Here is a 12,093-nt window from a genome sequence, read left to right as displayed (position 1 = left end):
AATGTTGTTTTCCCGGGCTCTGTCGCTGGCTGAATGTTGTATACCACTTTTGCTTACGACTGTATGTTTGAAGGATGACCCCCCTGTATGCATCCACGGTCACTACGCGGTTATTTTAGGCTGCGTACGAGACTCTTCCATAGCGTTATGCGCAACATTCGTGCTATCATCGACGTAATTGGAATTGATTATACATTTAAAGGGCGTATAAATAAATCGTATTAGCACGGGCTAGTCACAAAGCGTCAAAATGCTTTTTGTTTTTAGCACGGCGAAATAAACATAGCAACAGAAACGACAGCTGGAAGCATTCGACAAAATACCCGTACATTACTGCAGTGTTGGCTATCACCTTAGGGTGCCGCACGTTTTCTGTGAATCACCGGCTTACGTAAATGCAACGTGACACGTTACTTGCAACCGTCCAAAGCCGTAGCCTATCCGCGCAGCCGGGCACTCCTTTCTTTCCGGGCCGATGAGTGACGCCTTTTGTTTTTCCAACCTCTCTCGACGGTTCGTTTTCCCTTCACCCCGCACCTCTGTCATCACCTGTGGCGGGCGGTTCTACTCGGGCTGCCCCCAGGAGAGCGCCAACAGAAATGCGCAGAAGAAAGCGAACGTCGCAAAAAGAAAAGCGCCGATTTGTGCCACGGGGCCACAGTCCTTCTTCTGCCAGTGCAAGGCAGGGGAAAAGGAGTCGTGACTCGGCTTCGCTACAGAGAATCGCACGAAGAACGCTAGAAGAAGGGAAGGAGGGGACTCGCCAAGCACAGTGAGCAAACAAGAGAGCAAGATAAAACGGATCGACGCAACAGCAGCAACAGTCCGATGAAGGAGAGTACGAAGTGAACCAATGGAAATAGAAAAGAAAGACAGCGGTAAAGCGAGTAAGCGTGCCTGGACCCGTATCATAAGCTCGCGCGTGTGTCTGTACGTCGAAAACAATGAAAGACCTTCTCCCCTTCCACGCATTTGCCCTGCAACATCGCCAAGTTCCTTTTCTTTTTCTTTTTTCCTTTCCTTCTTCGTTTCATTTCCTCCTGTCTCCCGCGCGTCACGCTGAAGCCTCAGCGAGCGAACCAGCACGAGCACGGCACGTTGGGTGCGTGCAAGGACGCTGGGAGGGGAAGGCATGCATTTGGCTCTCTGTGTCCAGCAGCAACCAGCGCGGTACTTTAGTTCCACTGCGCTCTTTAACAAAAAAAAAAAAAAAAAAGAATCCTCTGCCCTCCCTTGCTCATTCATTCTGCCCCTCTCTCTGAGCGCTATTCCTGTTTTCCCTTTGTTCCGTGCCGCGCTTTAAGTTACCTACTATGCTGCTGGGTCCTGAACAACGCCCATCTTTACGACGCAGTATGGCAAGCGTGCGCGGCGCAGTCGTGGTTTCGTAACGGACCGTTTTACCCAGTGCTGCCTGCGTTTGGATTTCGGCGAGCCTCGAAACGGGTGTCGAATTTTTTTTATTTATTTTATTATTTTTTTTTTAATTTCCATTGGTCTGCCCCTAGCGCGCGAAAATTGTTTTCTGAGCGAGCTGCGTACGCTAACTTCGTGATGTCTAGTAAACGTGTGCGTGCACCCTGTGTTCCTAACGCGAAGGGTCTTTACGCTGTTTTTTTTTTGTTTTTTTTTACTCCTTTTGTTTTCTAAACGTTGTGTGCGTTTCGTGCGTTCGCAAAACGATCGAGCTGGCCTTGTTTTCAACCCTGTTGCGTTGCCTTTTTCGCTGGTGTGAAACACGACTGCGTGGAACATGTATTCCGGCTGGTTATAATGTGTTCGTTCCCCTTCCCCATTTCAGTATATTTCAAGCTAGTAGAACAAAAAAAAAAAAAAAAAAAAAAAAGGCGCAAAAGGACGGACGATGCCATTACTGGGAGAACTGTCTCGCGGTGACGTGTTGTTTGGGTCGTTCGGTTAATAAGAGCAAGTTGATTTCCTTTCAATGATGACCGGTAATGGTGTCAGCGAGCAGGTCGGTCCCCATTTCAGTATATTTCGAGCTAGTAGAACAAAAAAGGCGCAAAAGGACGGACGATGCCATTACCGGGAAAACTGTCTCGCGGTGAACGTCTTGTTTGGGTCGTTCAGTTAATAAGAGTAAGTTGATTTCCTTTCACTGATAATTTGTAATGGTATAAACAAGCAGGTCGGTCACTATTGTCGAGGGCGTCTATATCGTGTAGCGAAAACCACAAAAGCGGAAGGGGGGAGGGGGGTTAATATTCAGCATGACTGGCTGGCACGTGACACACATTCTAGCTGAACAGTGATGGTTTCGGGCCTTGTTTTGACTGGAACAGCGGGCCAAGGAAACTGAATTTAACTCTATAGGCAGAGTGGCAAACCTCTGTGCGAAACAGTGGAAGGGTGGAAAGAAGACCATGCGCGCGCATGGCCGGCTTTTGCCCCTATGCCTTTGTTGTCATGTGTACGCTGCGTATCCCATCTTCAAAGCATATAGGAGTAGCGACTTGCTTATGAAGCGCTTTTCTGACTCTGTTTTTCCCATCTTTTTTTTTCTCGTGAAATAGTCCGTTTCCAATGGTAACTCGCTTTAGAGCTCGATTACGTCAAAGAGGCGTTGCCGAGAAAGGTGCGCTACTCTGAAGAGCAAAGGTGTCAAGTTCATATTGCTGTGCGGGCCGCATACGGAAAATTTCATCGCTCGCGGGCTAGGAGCTGGGAAATAACAACATAAACAATAAATAAATGTAAAAAATACGGAAATAAAAATAATAAATATCATAAAATAAACAAAAATAAATCAACACGCCTCATTTTTATCCACGCTCTCCCATTCTTCTTAGAAAAGAGGAAGGGTGCGTGCTCCCTTCTACATAAACGCCAGACGGCCGCCACTTCCGGATGGATCGGACATAGTAACCGAAAAGGTAGAACGGTTAATAGCACAGCCAGTTATTTTCAAAAGAAAAAAATATAAACTTGGCCATGCAAGAGGGCGCGTTGTCCAGCGCTTCGCCACTGAAGGAAGCTGACGTCCGTTCAAAGTTCAAGGCAATCGAGGTGTCAATGACTCTTTTTTATTTCCACGAAGAACGCGTACCGTCGCGTGAATTAGGTCTTTTAATTGATTTCCAATGGAAAGGGAGAATAGTGGCAAAGGCGGACTCGTGATGTTGGCACATTCTTTCGGAACAAATGCTGCAGTTTTTGGGGCGGCGGCCCGCATCCCACAGGCTCACGCGTGCCGCATGCGGGCCACACGCCGCGTGTGTGAGACCCCTGCTATAGAGGCCACATGGTACGCGAAGCTGTTACTTCCCATTTATGCCCGCCGCGGTTTCTTCAGAGTCGGTGAACTCGGCTATGTTACGTCGACCTCGCTATCTCGACATATAGCAATCAGTGGGTGAGAAGAACGAAAGGCAAATGTGAAAAAAAAAAAAAATAATAATGCAAGCGGCGCGTATAGAGGGTTTAATTAGAGCGACGAGATATCAGATATCCTCACGATCCGTCACTGTCCGCCGCACCGACCGCTCCTCCCGGAGTCGGCAAAACGCGTGTCGTACAAGATGCCTGGGAAAGTTGGCAATATGCCCTCGGCGGCCGGCGTTAAAGCGCCCTGCACGAGGCCCGCTACGTCAGGTCAGCGCAATTAGCGTGCTCTTATGATTACAGCGAAAGCGTGCAAATGTTTGTCCCCCAAATTACGAGTACTCTTCATGTGCGCCTTTAGGGCTCGCTTTGTCAACGCCACCCAGAAAAGAGCTGTTGTTAAGAGAATGGAGCCGTAGCGTACCGAATAACTGTGGTCTGCTCCAGGAATGGTTGACAGACACCGTCCATCAGGCTGCTTGGCGTGAACTGGTGTCATTTCGCGTGGGCCGTGCTTTTTTAATAATCTTTATTTGGCCAAAATTACGCTCTAACCTGATTCATAGTTTGGCGAGACTTCATTCACGATGATGTCTGCGAACCCGTATATGTTTTCTTGCAGTTCTCCAGCCGAGCTCAGCGTACAGGACCACGAGAGGGAGTGGGTTGGCTTCATGTTTGCGTTTACGGATGACCTCCAACTTTGTATTAGTTCTGTTCTGAGATGACCCTCCCTTGTCAAGTGATCCTGTGCGTCCACATTACGAAGCTTCATGTTGGCACTGCTTTGCGCCGATGACATTCGACAGCACGGAGGCTGTGGATGCGCTCCAGCCTTCAATTGCTTGCATGGTCAATGGTGTCGCACTTCCTGCTGTCCCTGTACCGTTATATTCAAGCGAAAACATTACTAGCCCCATTGCGCGAACCTTCCTTCACTCTTAGAAAAAAAGTTAGTAAAAAGGTAGTAACGGCTGCCGTTACTACCTTTTTTAACCGTTACTACATTTGTACGACCTTCTTAGGTAGTAACATGGTAGTAACTCCTGCTGTTACTACGTTTTTTGACTGAAAGACCTTTTTACTACCTCTCTGGAAGCAGGGGTAGTAAATGTACCTTACCTGTTTTCTACCATGATCAGAAGATATCTGATACTATATACGATAGGAATATTGAAGTATTCAATACTCCTGATTACATTGCTACTTAATTTTGTTTTTGTTTATTTATTTGCCATACCTTCAATCGCCAAGGCGTTATAGAGGGGAGGGGGTTACATAAATGAGCCCTGGGCTCAAACTGTGCGCTGCCTTTTCATAAAAAGAAAGAAAGAAAGAAAGAAAGAAAGAAAGAAAGAAAGAAAGAAAGAAAGAAAGAAAGAAAGAAAGAAAGAAAGAAAGAAAGAAAGAAAGAAAGAAAGAAAGAAAGATCGCCTAAACTGGCTTCCGAAACCGAAACTTCGTATAGGGAGGCGACAGTTAAAAAAGCCATAAAAGCCATTGATAGGTCAATCCGAACCAATCCGAAGTCATCAGTGGCGGAGAGGTGCGATGTCATCATGCTGCCTTTGTTGTCGTGCGGTGCGATTGTGGACGCTATTTCCTTGCGTTGTGCTGCTTTTTTGTGCTGTGGTTCTTTGAATGGGCTGCAGAATTGATGTGTGACATGTGCACTTCGATAGGTGTTCTGAATTACGTGGTGTAGTGGTGAATAGATTCACTGTCATACACCGCTTGCACCGTACCGTGGCAACGCCGGCTTCAACACGGAAGAAGGAAATGGACTGGCGTGATTGCTTGAAAATGTGAGTACGCTGCTTGAAATTATTGTCTGTTTAATGTTGCTATTGAATGAGGTACGCGCTCTTAATATTGTTGCGTGTGGTCTCAAAGTCTCTTCGTAATACAACTCTTCGGAAGCTGTCGCTTTTCATGTGCAAGTTCGACCCTACCGCGAAAAAGTTATGTTATGGCGTATATCTCGTGATATAATCTTGGCGGGTGTGTATTGGATGTGTTAGCGCGGTGAATTATTGCGCCGGGAATTCCCGCCTTGGCTGCGGCGGTGTGAACCTTGAACCACACGTGAGCGTCCCGTCCCGTGAGTGCGCCTGGGAACATGTAAACCGACAACCCCCCACCTGCAGCGTGCCTTCGACGTGGCGGCGCCGGGCCGTCCGTGTTTGCCTTATTTCGGGTGTTTTTTTTTTTTTTTTCTTTTTGAATGGGCCTAGTGCGCAGCGAATAAAGCGTCCATGTTTCGATGTGAGAGTGCGCGATCACGGTACTCAGAGCAGCAGTGCGTGGTCAATGGGAGCGGGCGCTGGAAGAAAGGCGAAGTAGTGCGCAGTGCGGCGTCAACTGGAGCTGACGCTCTACGAAGAAAATGTGCGAAAGTGCGAGAGAAAGTATGAAACTTTAATCAAGTTATCTTTGTTATTGTCTTATTCTTTATTCGTTTTTTCTTTGTAACTTGTAATGTGCGTTGAGTGTTTCCTTTTCCATATCCCTCCCCTTTGTTTTTCTAACAGATGTGATCAGTACCCCAAACGAGCTGTGACCTGTGTGATCCTTTTCGAGGTAAGTGAGTGAACGAATAAGCTTTTATTTTGCCATTTATTCATCTCTTAGTATAACCATTGTGGTTCTCAACATTTAGATGAGTATTTTCTTAGTCTGTTTTAAACTCGCCTTTTTTTCTAACAGGTGGGTGCATTAATGCGATGAGTAGAAACAGCGCGCAAAAAGCAGGTTATTGCGGTGTTGCGCATGTTTCACATTGGTCGCTGCTTTAGTCTTGGTGCTTGTGTGAAAGTACAAAAAAATATTCCTCTCTGTAAAACATGGTCGGCTGACGCCAAGGTACAAACTCGTGTACTATTCAGCCGTTAGGTGTTTAGCAGTAGATGGTGATTCGAAAGAATTATTTGAGCGATCACACGTAGTCAAATGTGCATTACAAGAGTGATTGCTTTCATTACTAAATAAGATTTTTGTATTTTTTATGAATTGTGCCTATCTTAGTGTTGTTCACATCACAGGTGGGCAGTTAGCAGTAATGGGCAGTTGCATTCGTTGATACTTTGTGTCGTGGCTTTTGATGGAAGCATTAAAATGCTGCAGTAGTAAACAATTTCAAACCAGAAATGAAAAAGTCATTTCGCTTCCTTAATGTCTTTCATGTTCGCTGCGCTTGCAGCTAGTTTGATCTTAGAGGCCTTTATTTGCGCAGTTTTTTGGTTTCCTTAATATTGTACACACATAACTGAATACACCAGCAGTGAAATTAGTTTTGTGCTATTGCTAGTATTTCAGAAGGAGAAGTGTGACTGACATCTTGGGATAAGCAGCTTTTCGGTGCATGCACTTTTTTTGCAACTTTAATATCAGTTTGGATTGAGGTATGCAGGCACTGATCAATCAATATATTTTATGTGCCTGGAGCAAAAGGGAGAGAGTGTAGAATGTCAGGCATATTTCTGATACTGTGAGAAAGTCACCACTTAGAAAAAAAAATTCAGATGTCCACAAGTGTGAGACAAGGCCATTTTAATTTATTTTTTTTCACTGTGACTGTAAGGCGCACCTGTGCAGAATGCATAACCACTTGATAGCGAAATGTTTGCGAATATCTTTTTTTTTTGCATATACAGAATGCAGCACATTAAACACTGTCCTAAATTCGGTGAATTTCAACATAGTAGTGTTATTCAGGAATTAAAGGAAAGAACCTCAGTCCTAACTTTTAAAATTAACGATCAAGTTTCTAAAACATGAGAAAGAATGTGAGAAAACATGCTGCATTGTATTGCTTCCAGTAAGGTTATCAAAGCTGAAACTTTTTTTTTTCTTTTTTCCGAGCATTGGGAGAAGGGCGTAAAGTGAAGGCACAAAATCAACATACAAGACTCCCTGCTCTTCAGAATATTACCAATACGCTAACCCTGCTACTTTTAACATAAAGAGAAAGCATACATGATTATGCTATTGTAAGCCAAGGCTGATCTGTGACAAACGCAGGCTGTGGCGGTGCCACTATCCATGGGTGTGGATAGCCGCTCGTGGCACCACCCTTAGATATCCAGTTGTAAAGGACAGTTTTCAGTATATATATATATATATATATATATATATATATATATATATGTATATATGTATATATTTTTTTTTTATTTTTTCACAGTGCATCAGTGATGACTTTCGCATACCCAGATTGTTGCTTTGTCTTTCCCCTGTGGGCATACTTGATTTACTTTCCTTTTGTAACAGGCATTTCTCATGAAATACATGTTGGGGATCTTTTTGCTCCCATTAGTTAAATTTATTTATTTCTTCGTAGAGCAGGCATTTCCACACTATTTCTTAATTTCCTGTTCAGTTTTGCCCATTAGAAGTACTACAAGATAAGGAAATAAGGTTGCCTTGTTTAAGAAATTTGAACAAAATGTAGATGTGTGAAATAAATGGGACAAGTTCCTGTTGGAGTTATTTAAAAATACTGGCTTTGAAATTACATCTTACACAACCTTTTTTTTTGCTCTAGAATGCACCTAGTTATGATAAATGAAGAAAATTGCCATATATGTGCCACAGTTGCAGTCTGAGACTTGGAAATTTCAAACCAATAGTTTACGTGCATTCCTATGGGCGTCACTTCACGCCCACCCACAAATGGCTATACCGCTACATTCTGCTTATGTAACAAACCAGCAATTGTTTATAATAATGTAATCACATATCCTGCCTCTTCACAGTGCAGGTCTCAGCCTTAACATAAACCTAAAATTTTAGAAATGGGCATTGTTTGCTAATTTTGCACCTTTATTCAAAGAGTTGTGACGATGCTTGATAAGCCGTATGTTTCATTTTTGATAGCATTGTTCGAAGCAGAATAATGCAATGCGTTCACTAAGACTCTTTATTCATCTCCTCCAGGAGACTAGTTCCTGAAACTTAATGCAATTTATGGAGGAATTTACGGGGCGATGGGGTAATTTTTCTTTTGAGTTTTGAAGCAACCTTCTCTGTTCAAACTTGCCATAATTGGGAAAATGTTTCATGTGCTTTAATTTTATGCATAACAGAAACATTCATACACATTTAGAACACCAATTGTCTTATCCATTTTCTAATCTTAAGGTAGGTGTGCCTCATATTCATGGAATAAAAAAAATATTAAAAATAGCCTCATTTGAGACTTGTGGGATGTTAGAAATGTTTTCTAGGAACCAGGCTTCGAAGTTTGCCTATCATCATATTGTGAAGTGCTTATGCCACCTCCCATTCTAAACCTTTGAAGGCAAGGAAAAGCCTTAACTGCCTTTCATGACCTTTTCATCTTTAGGGAAACTGTAAAGTCTCCTATACGAGCGAGAAGTAAACCATGCTGGCTGGTTACTTTTGGCAAACACAGTACATTGTATTGAGGCTGAAGTCTAGCATTTTTTTATCATGATGTGAGCAGTCTTGTTAAAGTTGCTTGCCCAGAATCCTCTTGATTGATCGTAGCTACTGAATTTATAACTGTCTGTTTTCATTACTGGGAAAGGAATTGTGTGCTTGGTCTCACTTGTTGATTTTTTCCCCTCTTTATATATGCAGTTACCTGAGCACTTGACTGGCCAATGCCTGGAACCTACCTGCTGCTCACCTGCACACCACAGCACAAATGAGGGACACACTAAATCATCTACCAGCAAGCACACTGCAGTGCCCTTCTGCAAGCCATCACACGTTCAGGGATGCACGATTAAGGTCATACCCTAAACACTGCTAATGATGCTAGTATGAATGGACAGCTGCCTTGGTCTGTCTGCATTATTTCTTTTAATAATGCAAAAATAATAGTGAAAAAAAAAATCATTCTGAAGCAAATCTATTTATATTGTGGTGGTTAGCAAAAACAAAACCTCATTTCATATGTAATGTATCTGAAAATTATGTTTTTGTGTTGGTTGTAAATGTCACAGCATGTTTATCTCACGAACTATTAACTGCGTGAGTTTGAAATGTACAGGTACCTGGAAAATACTGCAGACCATGCCTCTTGTATTTGAAATTTTCCCATGAGTTTTGTAGGGAAGATGTGATAGTTACTTGGCTCCATACATGAATGCTTCAGTGATGTGCTGAAGTATGTGCAAGGTATCTCCTAAGAGTCATTAGGTGAAATGTAACAAATGGTTTTATCACTGAGTTGTGGTTTGTATCATTATAGATCCGACTGCGCATTTAACATTTTGGTTTCCACAACATTTATTTTTCTTCTAGCAGTGTTGTGCTTTTCCTTGTGACATTTAGCTTTGTTCAGCCGGTCTCCACAACAGCTTTTCAGGTCTACACTAATGCTAGCCAGATTTTGATGGTATGTTAGATTTCTGGAAGTAAGCTTCACATCCTAAATTTTAGGAGGGCACCCAACTCGGCAATATCTGGGCACAGATATAATGTTAGCTATTTGTTGACACTGCAATCGAGCAAAAAAATCAGCAATAACAGTTGATTGATGCTTGTGGTCACCTGTGTAGGATTAGCAAATGACAAATGTATAGTCGACTATATGCCTGCACTTTTTTCCTCTACACTGACCATTACATACATGAAAACAATCTGGAAGAAGGCATACAATTCTTATAAAAGGCCTTTTATTTATCCCACTCGAGTTATAGGCAAAACTGTTTTCTAATCAACACTGTTCAGTCCACACCAGTCAATATAATATACACCAAGGTGTCGCAAGGTATCAAGCTTTTAAAAGACAGTGTCCTAGAAGTGAATAAGACTGAGCGTGTTGGTTAGACATTGTAAATCAAAGAGCATAGCGCGGGAACAGAAACGGAGACGACGACAAGACAAAACAAGCACTAGCTTTCAACTGAGGGTTTATTGCAGAGATGATCACATATATATACACTTCGGGATCGGCAATGAATGAGAAAACAAACCATTACTATCATACAGCCACATGCTAAGCCAAGAATTCAAGCTCTTCTTATGGCAGTGCAACAGACGCCTTGCTGACATATTTATCCCCTGTACGAGCTATCTCCAGTGCTTCTGTTATCTCCCTTGTCGGCTCGTTACGATCTCGATACATGATGATCGTCTTTTCGAACAGGATGACAAGGTGGTTCCGCATCACATCTTCTGCAGTGCGCAGCGAGATGGCAGTCTGTAGCAATGCTGCCAACTTTTTATTGGGCCCCAGAAGACGCACGTTTAAACATCAGCCAGTCTTACCAACGTAGTGTCTTCCACATGAAAGTGGAATTTTATAAACAACCCCCCTCCTGCAGGACACGTAAGGGTATCTGTGTTTAATCGGACACCCAGCCTGCAGCGTTTGCATAAGACAGGTTTTTCTGCACAAACTCAAAAGCATTTTTGGTGCAGTAAACAGGACATTTACGCCAGAACATTGCCCCACATTCATGAGAAACCTTATGCAGGTAGGGAATGACAACTACTTTTTCTTTATTCCTTCTTTCCTCCTTTTCTTCTCATCCGCTCGCTGTTCGTCACTCATGCGTGCCGCAAATTTCTTTCTGCGAAGCAGGCTTTCAGCCACGGAAACCATAACATGTTTAGGGTAGCTCGTCGCCTGCATACTGACACTTTCACCCATGGCTTGATCACATGACTTGCAGAGAGCGTTAGACAAAAAAGAAAGCTCTCTGCAAGTCATGTGATCATGCCATGGATGAAAGTGTCAGTATGCTGGTGGCGCGTTTGCAGGCGGCAAGCTACCCTAAACACGCCATTGTTTCCGTTGCTGAAAGACTGCATCGCAGAAAGAAATTTTCGCCACGCATGAGTGACGAACAGCGAGCGGATGAGAAGAAAAAGGAGGAGGAAAGAAGGAATAAAGAGTAGTTGTCATTCCCTACCTGCATAAGGTTTCTCATAACTTAAGGAGGGTGGGGCAATGTTCTGGCGTAAACGTCCTGTCTACTGCACCAAAAAAGCTTTCGAGTTTGTGCAGAAAAACCTGTCCTATGCGAACGCTGAAGCCTAAGTGGCCGATTAAACACAGAGACCTTTACGTGCCCTGCAGGAGGGGGGTTCTTTATAAAATTCCACTTTCATCTGGAAAGCACTACGTCGGCAAGACTTGCTGATGTTAAGCGTACGTCTTCTGGAGCACTATAAAAAAGTTGACAGCATTGCTACAGACGGCCATCTCGCTGCGCACTGCAGAAGATGTGATGCGGAACTATCTTGCCATGCCCTGTTTTAAAAGACAATCATCGTGTATCGACATCGTAACGAGCTGACAAGGGAGATACAGTGCAATCCACTTATAACGATATTGAGAAAACGGGAAAATCCGATCGTTATAACCGATTATCGTTATATCTGGACCGGCAAAAAAAAAAAGTAAAAAAAAAAAAAAACAAAACAAAACAAGAGAGCGCACATACATTTGCCCGTGCATGCAGACTTACCTACTTGCCAGCGACGATTCAATCGGATAAAACAAAGCTAGTCACTAAAGAACACTCAACACTTTATTGCTGTACTATATATAAAGGGAATAAATAACTTAATCTCGCTTAAAGAAGTCTGAAATCCGCGCTTGCTTGAGCGGCAGCTGACGCTTGATAATTTCAGTCTGCATAGTCTCCAGTTGTTGCGCGTACATGTGCGGCAGTCCTGTAGCATGGATGAAGCCTATCAGCGACTGGATGGACTGTACGGCACTTCGTGACGACAATGGAGCTGGCGTGGTGGTGTCACTGCCATCGTTGTCCA

The 12,093-nt window shown here is 43.4% G+C and overlaps 1 protein-coding gene and 1 long non-coding RNA gene across 2 annotated transcripts in view; one reads left to right on the top strand and one right to left on the bottom strand.

Moving 5' to 3' along the window:
* LOC146179671 (uncharacterized) overlaps positions 1-12,093 on the bottom strand; it is a 161,960-nt gene that overhangs the window by 45,446 nt on the left and 104,421 nt on the right. The window lies entirely within an intron of this gene.
* Positions 4,568-9,382, top strand: LOC146179672 (uncharacterized). Its single transcript, XR_014700750.1, has 3 exons — positions 4,568-5,147; positions 5,874-5,922; positions 8,944-9,382. It is a non-coding gene; the product is annotated as an uncharacterized LOC146179672 (long non-coding RNA).

The sequence above is a fragment of the Amblyomma maculatum genome, chromosome 9 (assembly GCF_055883805.1).
Source record: "Amblyomma maculatum isolate TAMU_Amacu chromosome 9, ASM5588380v1, whole genome shotgun sequence".
NCBI classification, from domain to species: Eukaryota; Metazoa; Arthropoda; class Arachnida; order Ixodida; family Ixodidae; genus Amblyomma; species Amblyomma maculatum.
This window is presented reverse-complemented; position numbering and strand designations above follow the sequence as displayed.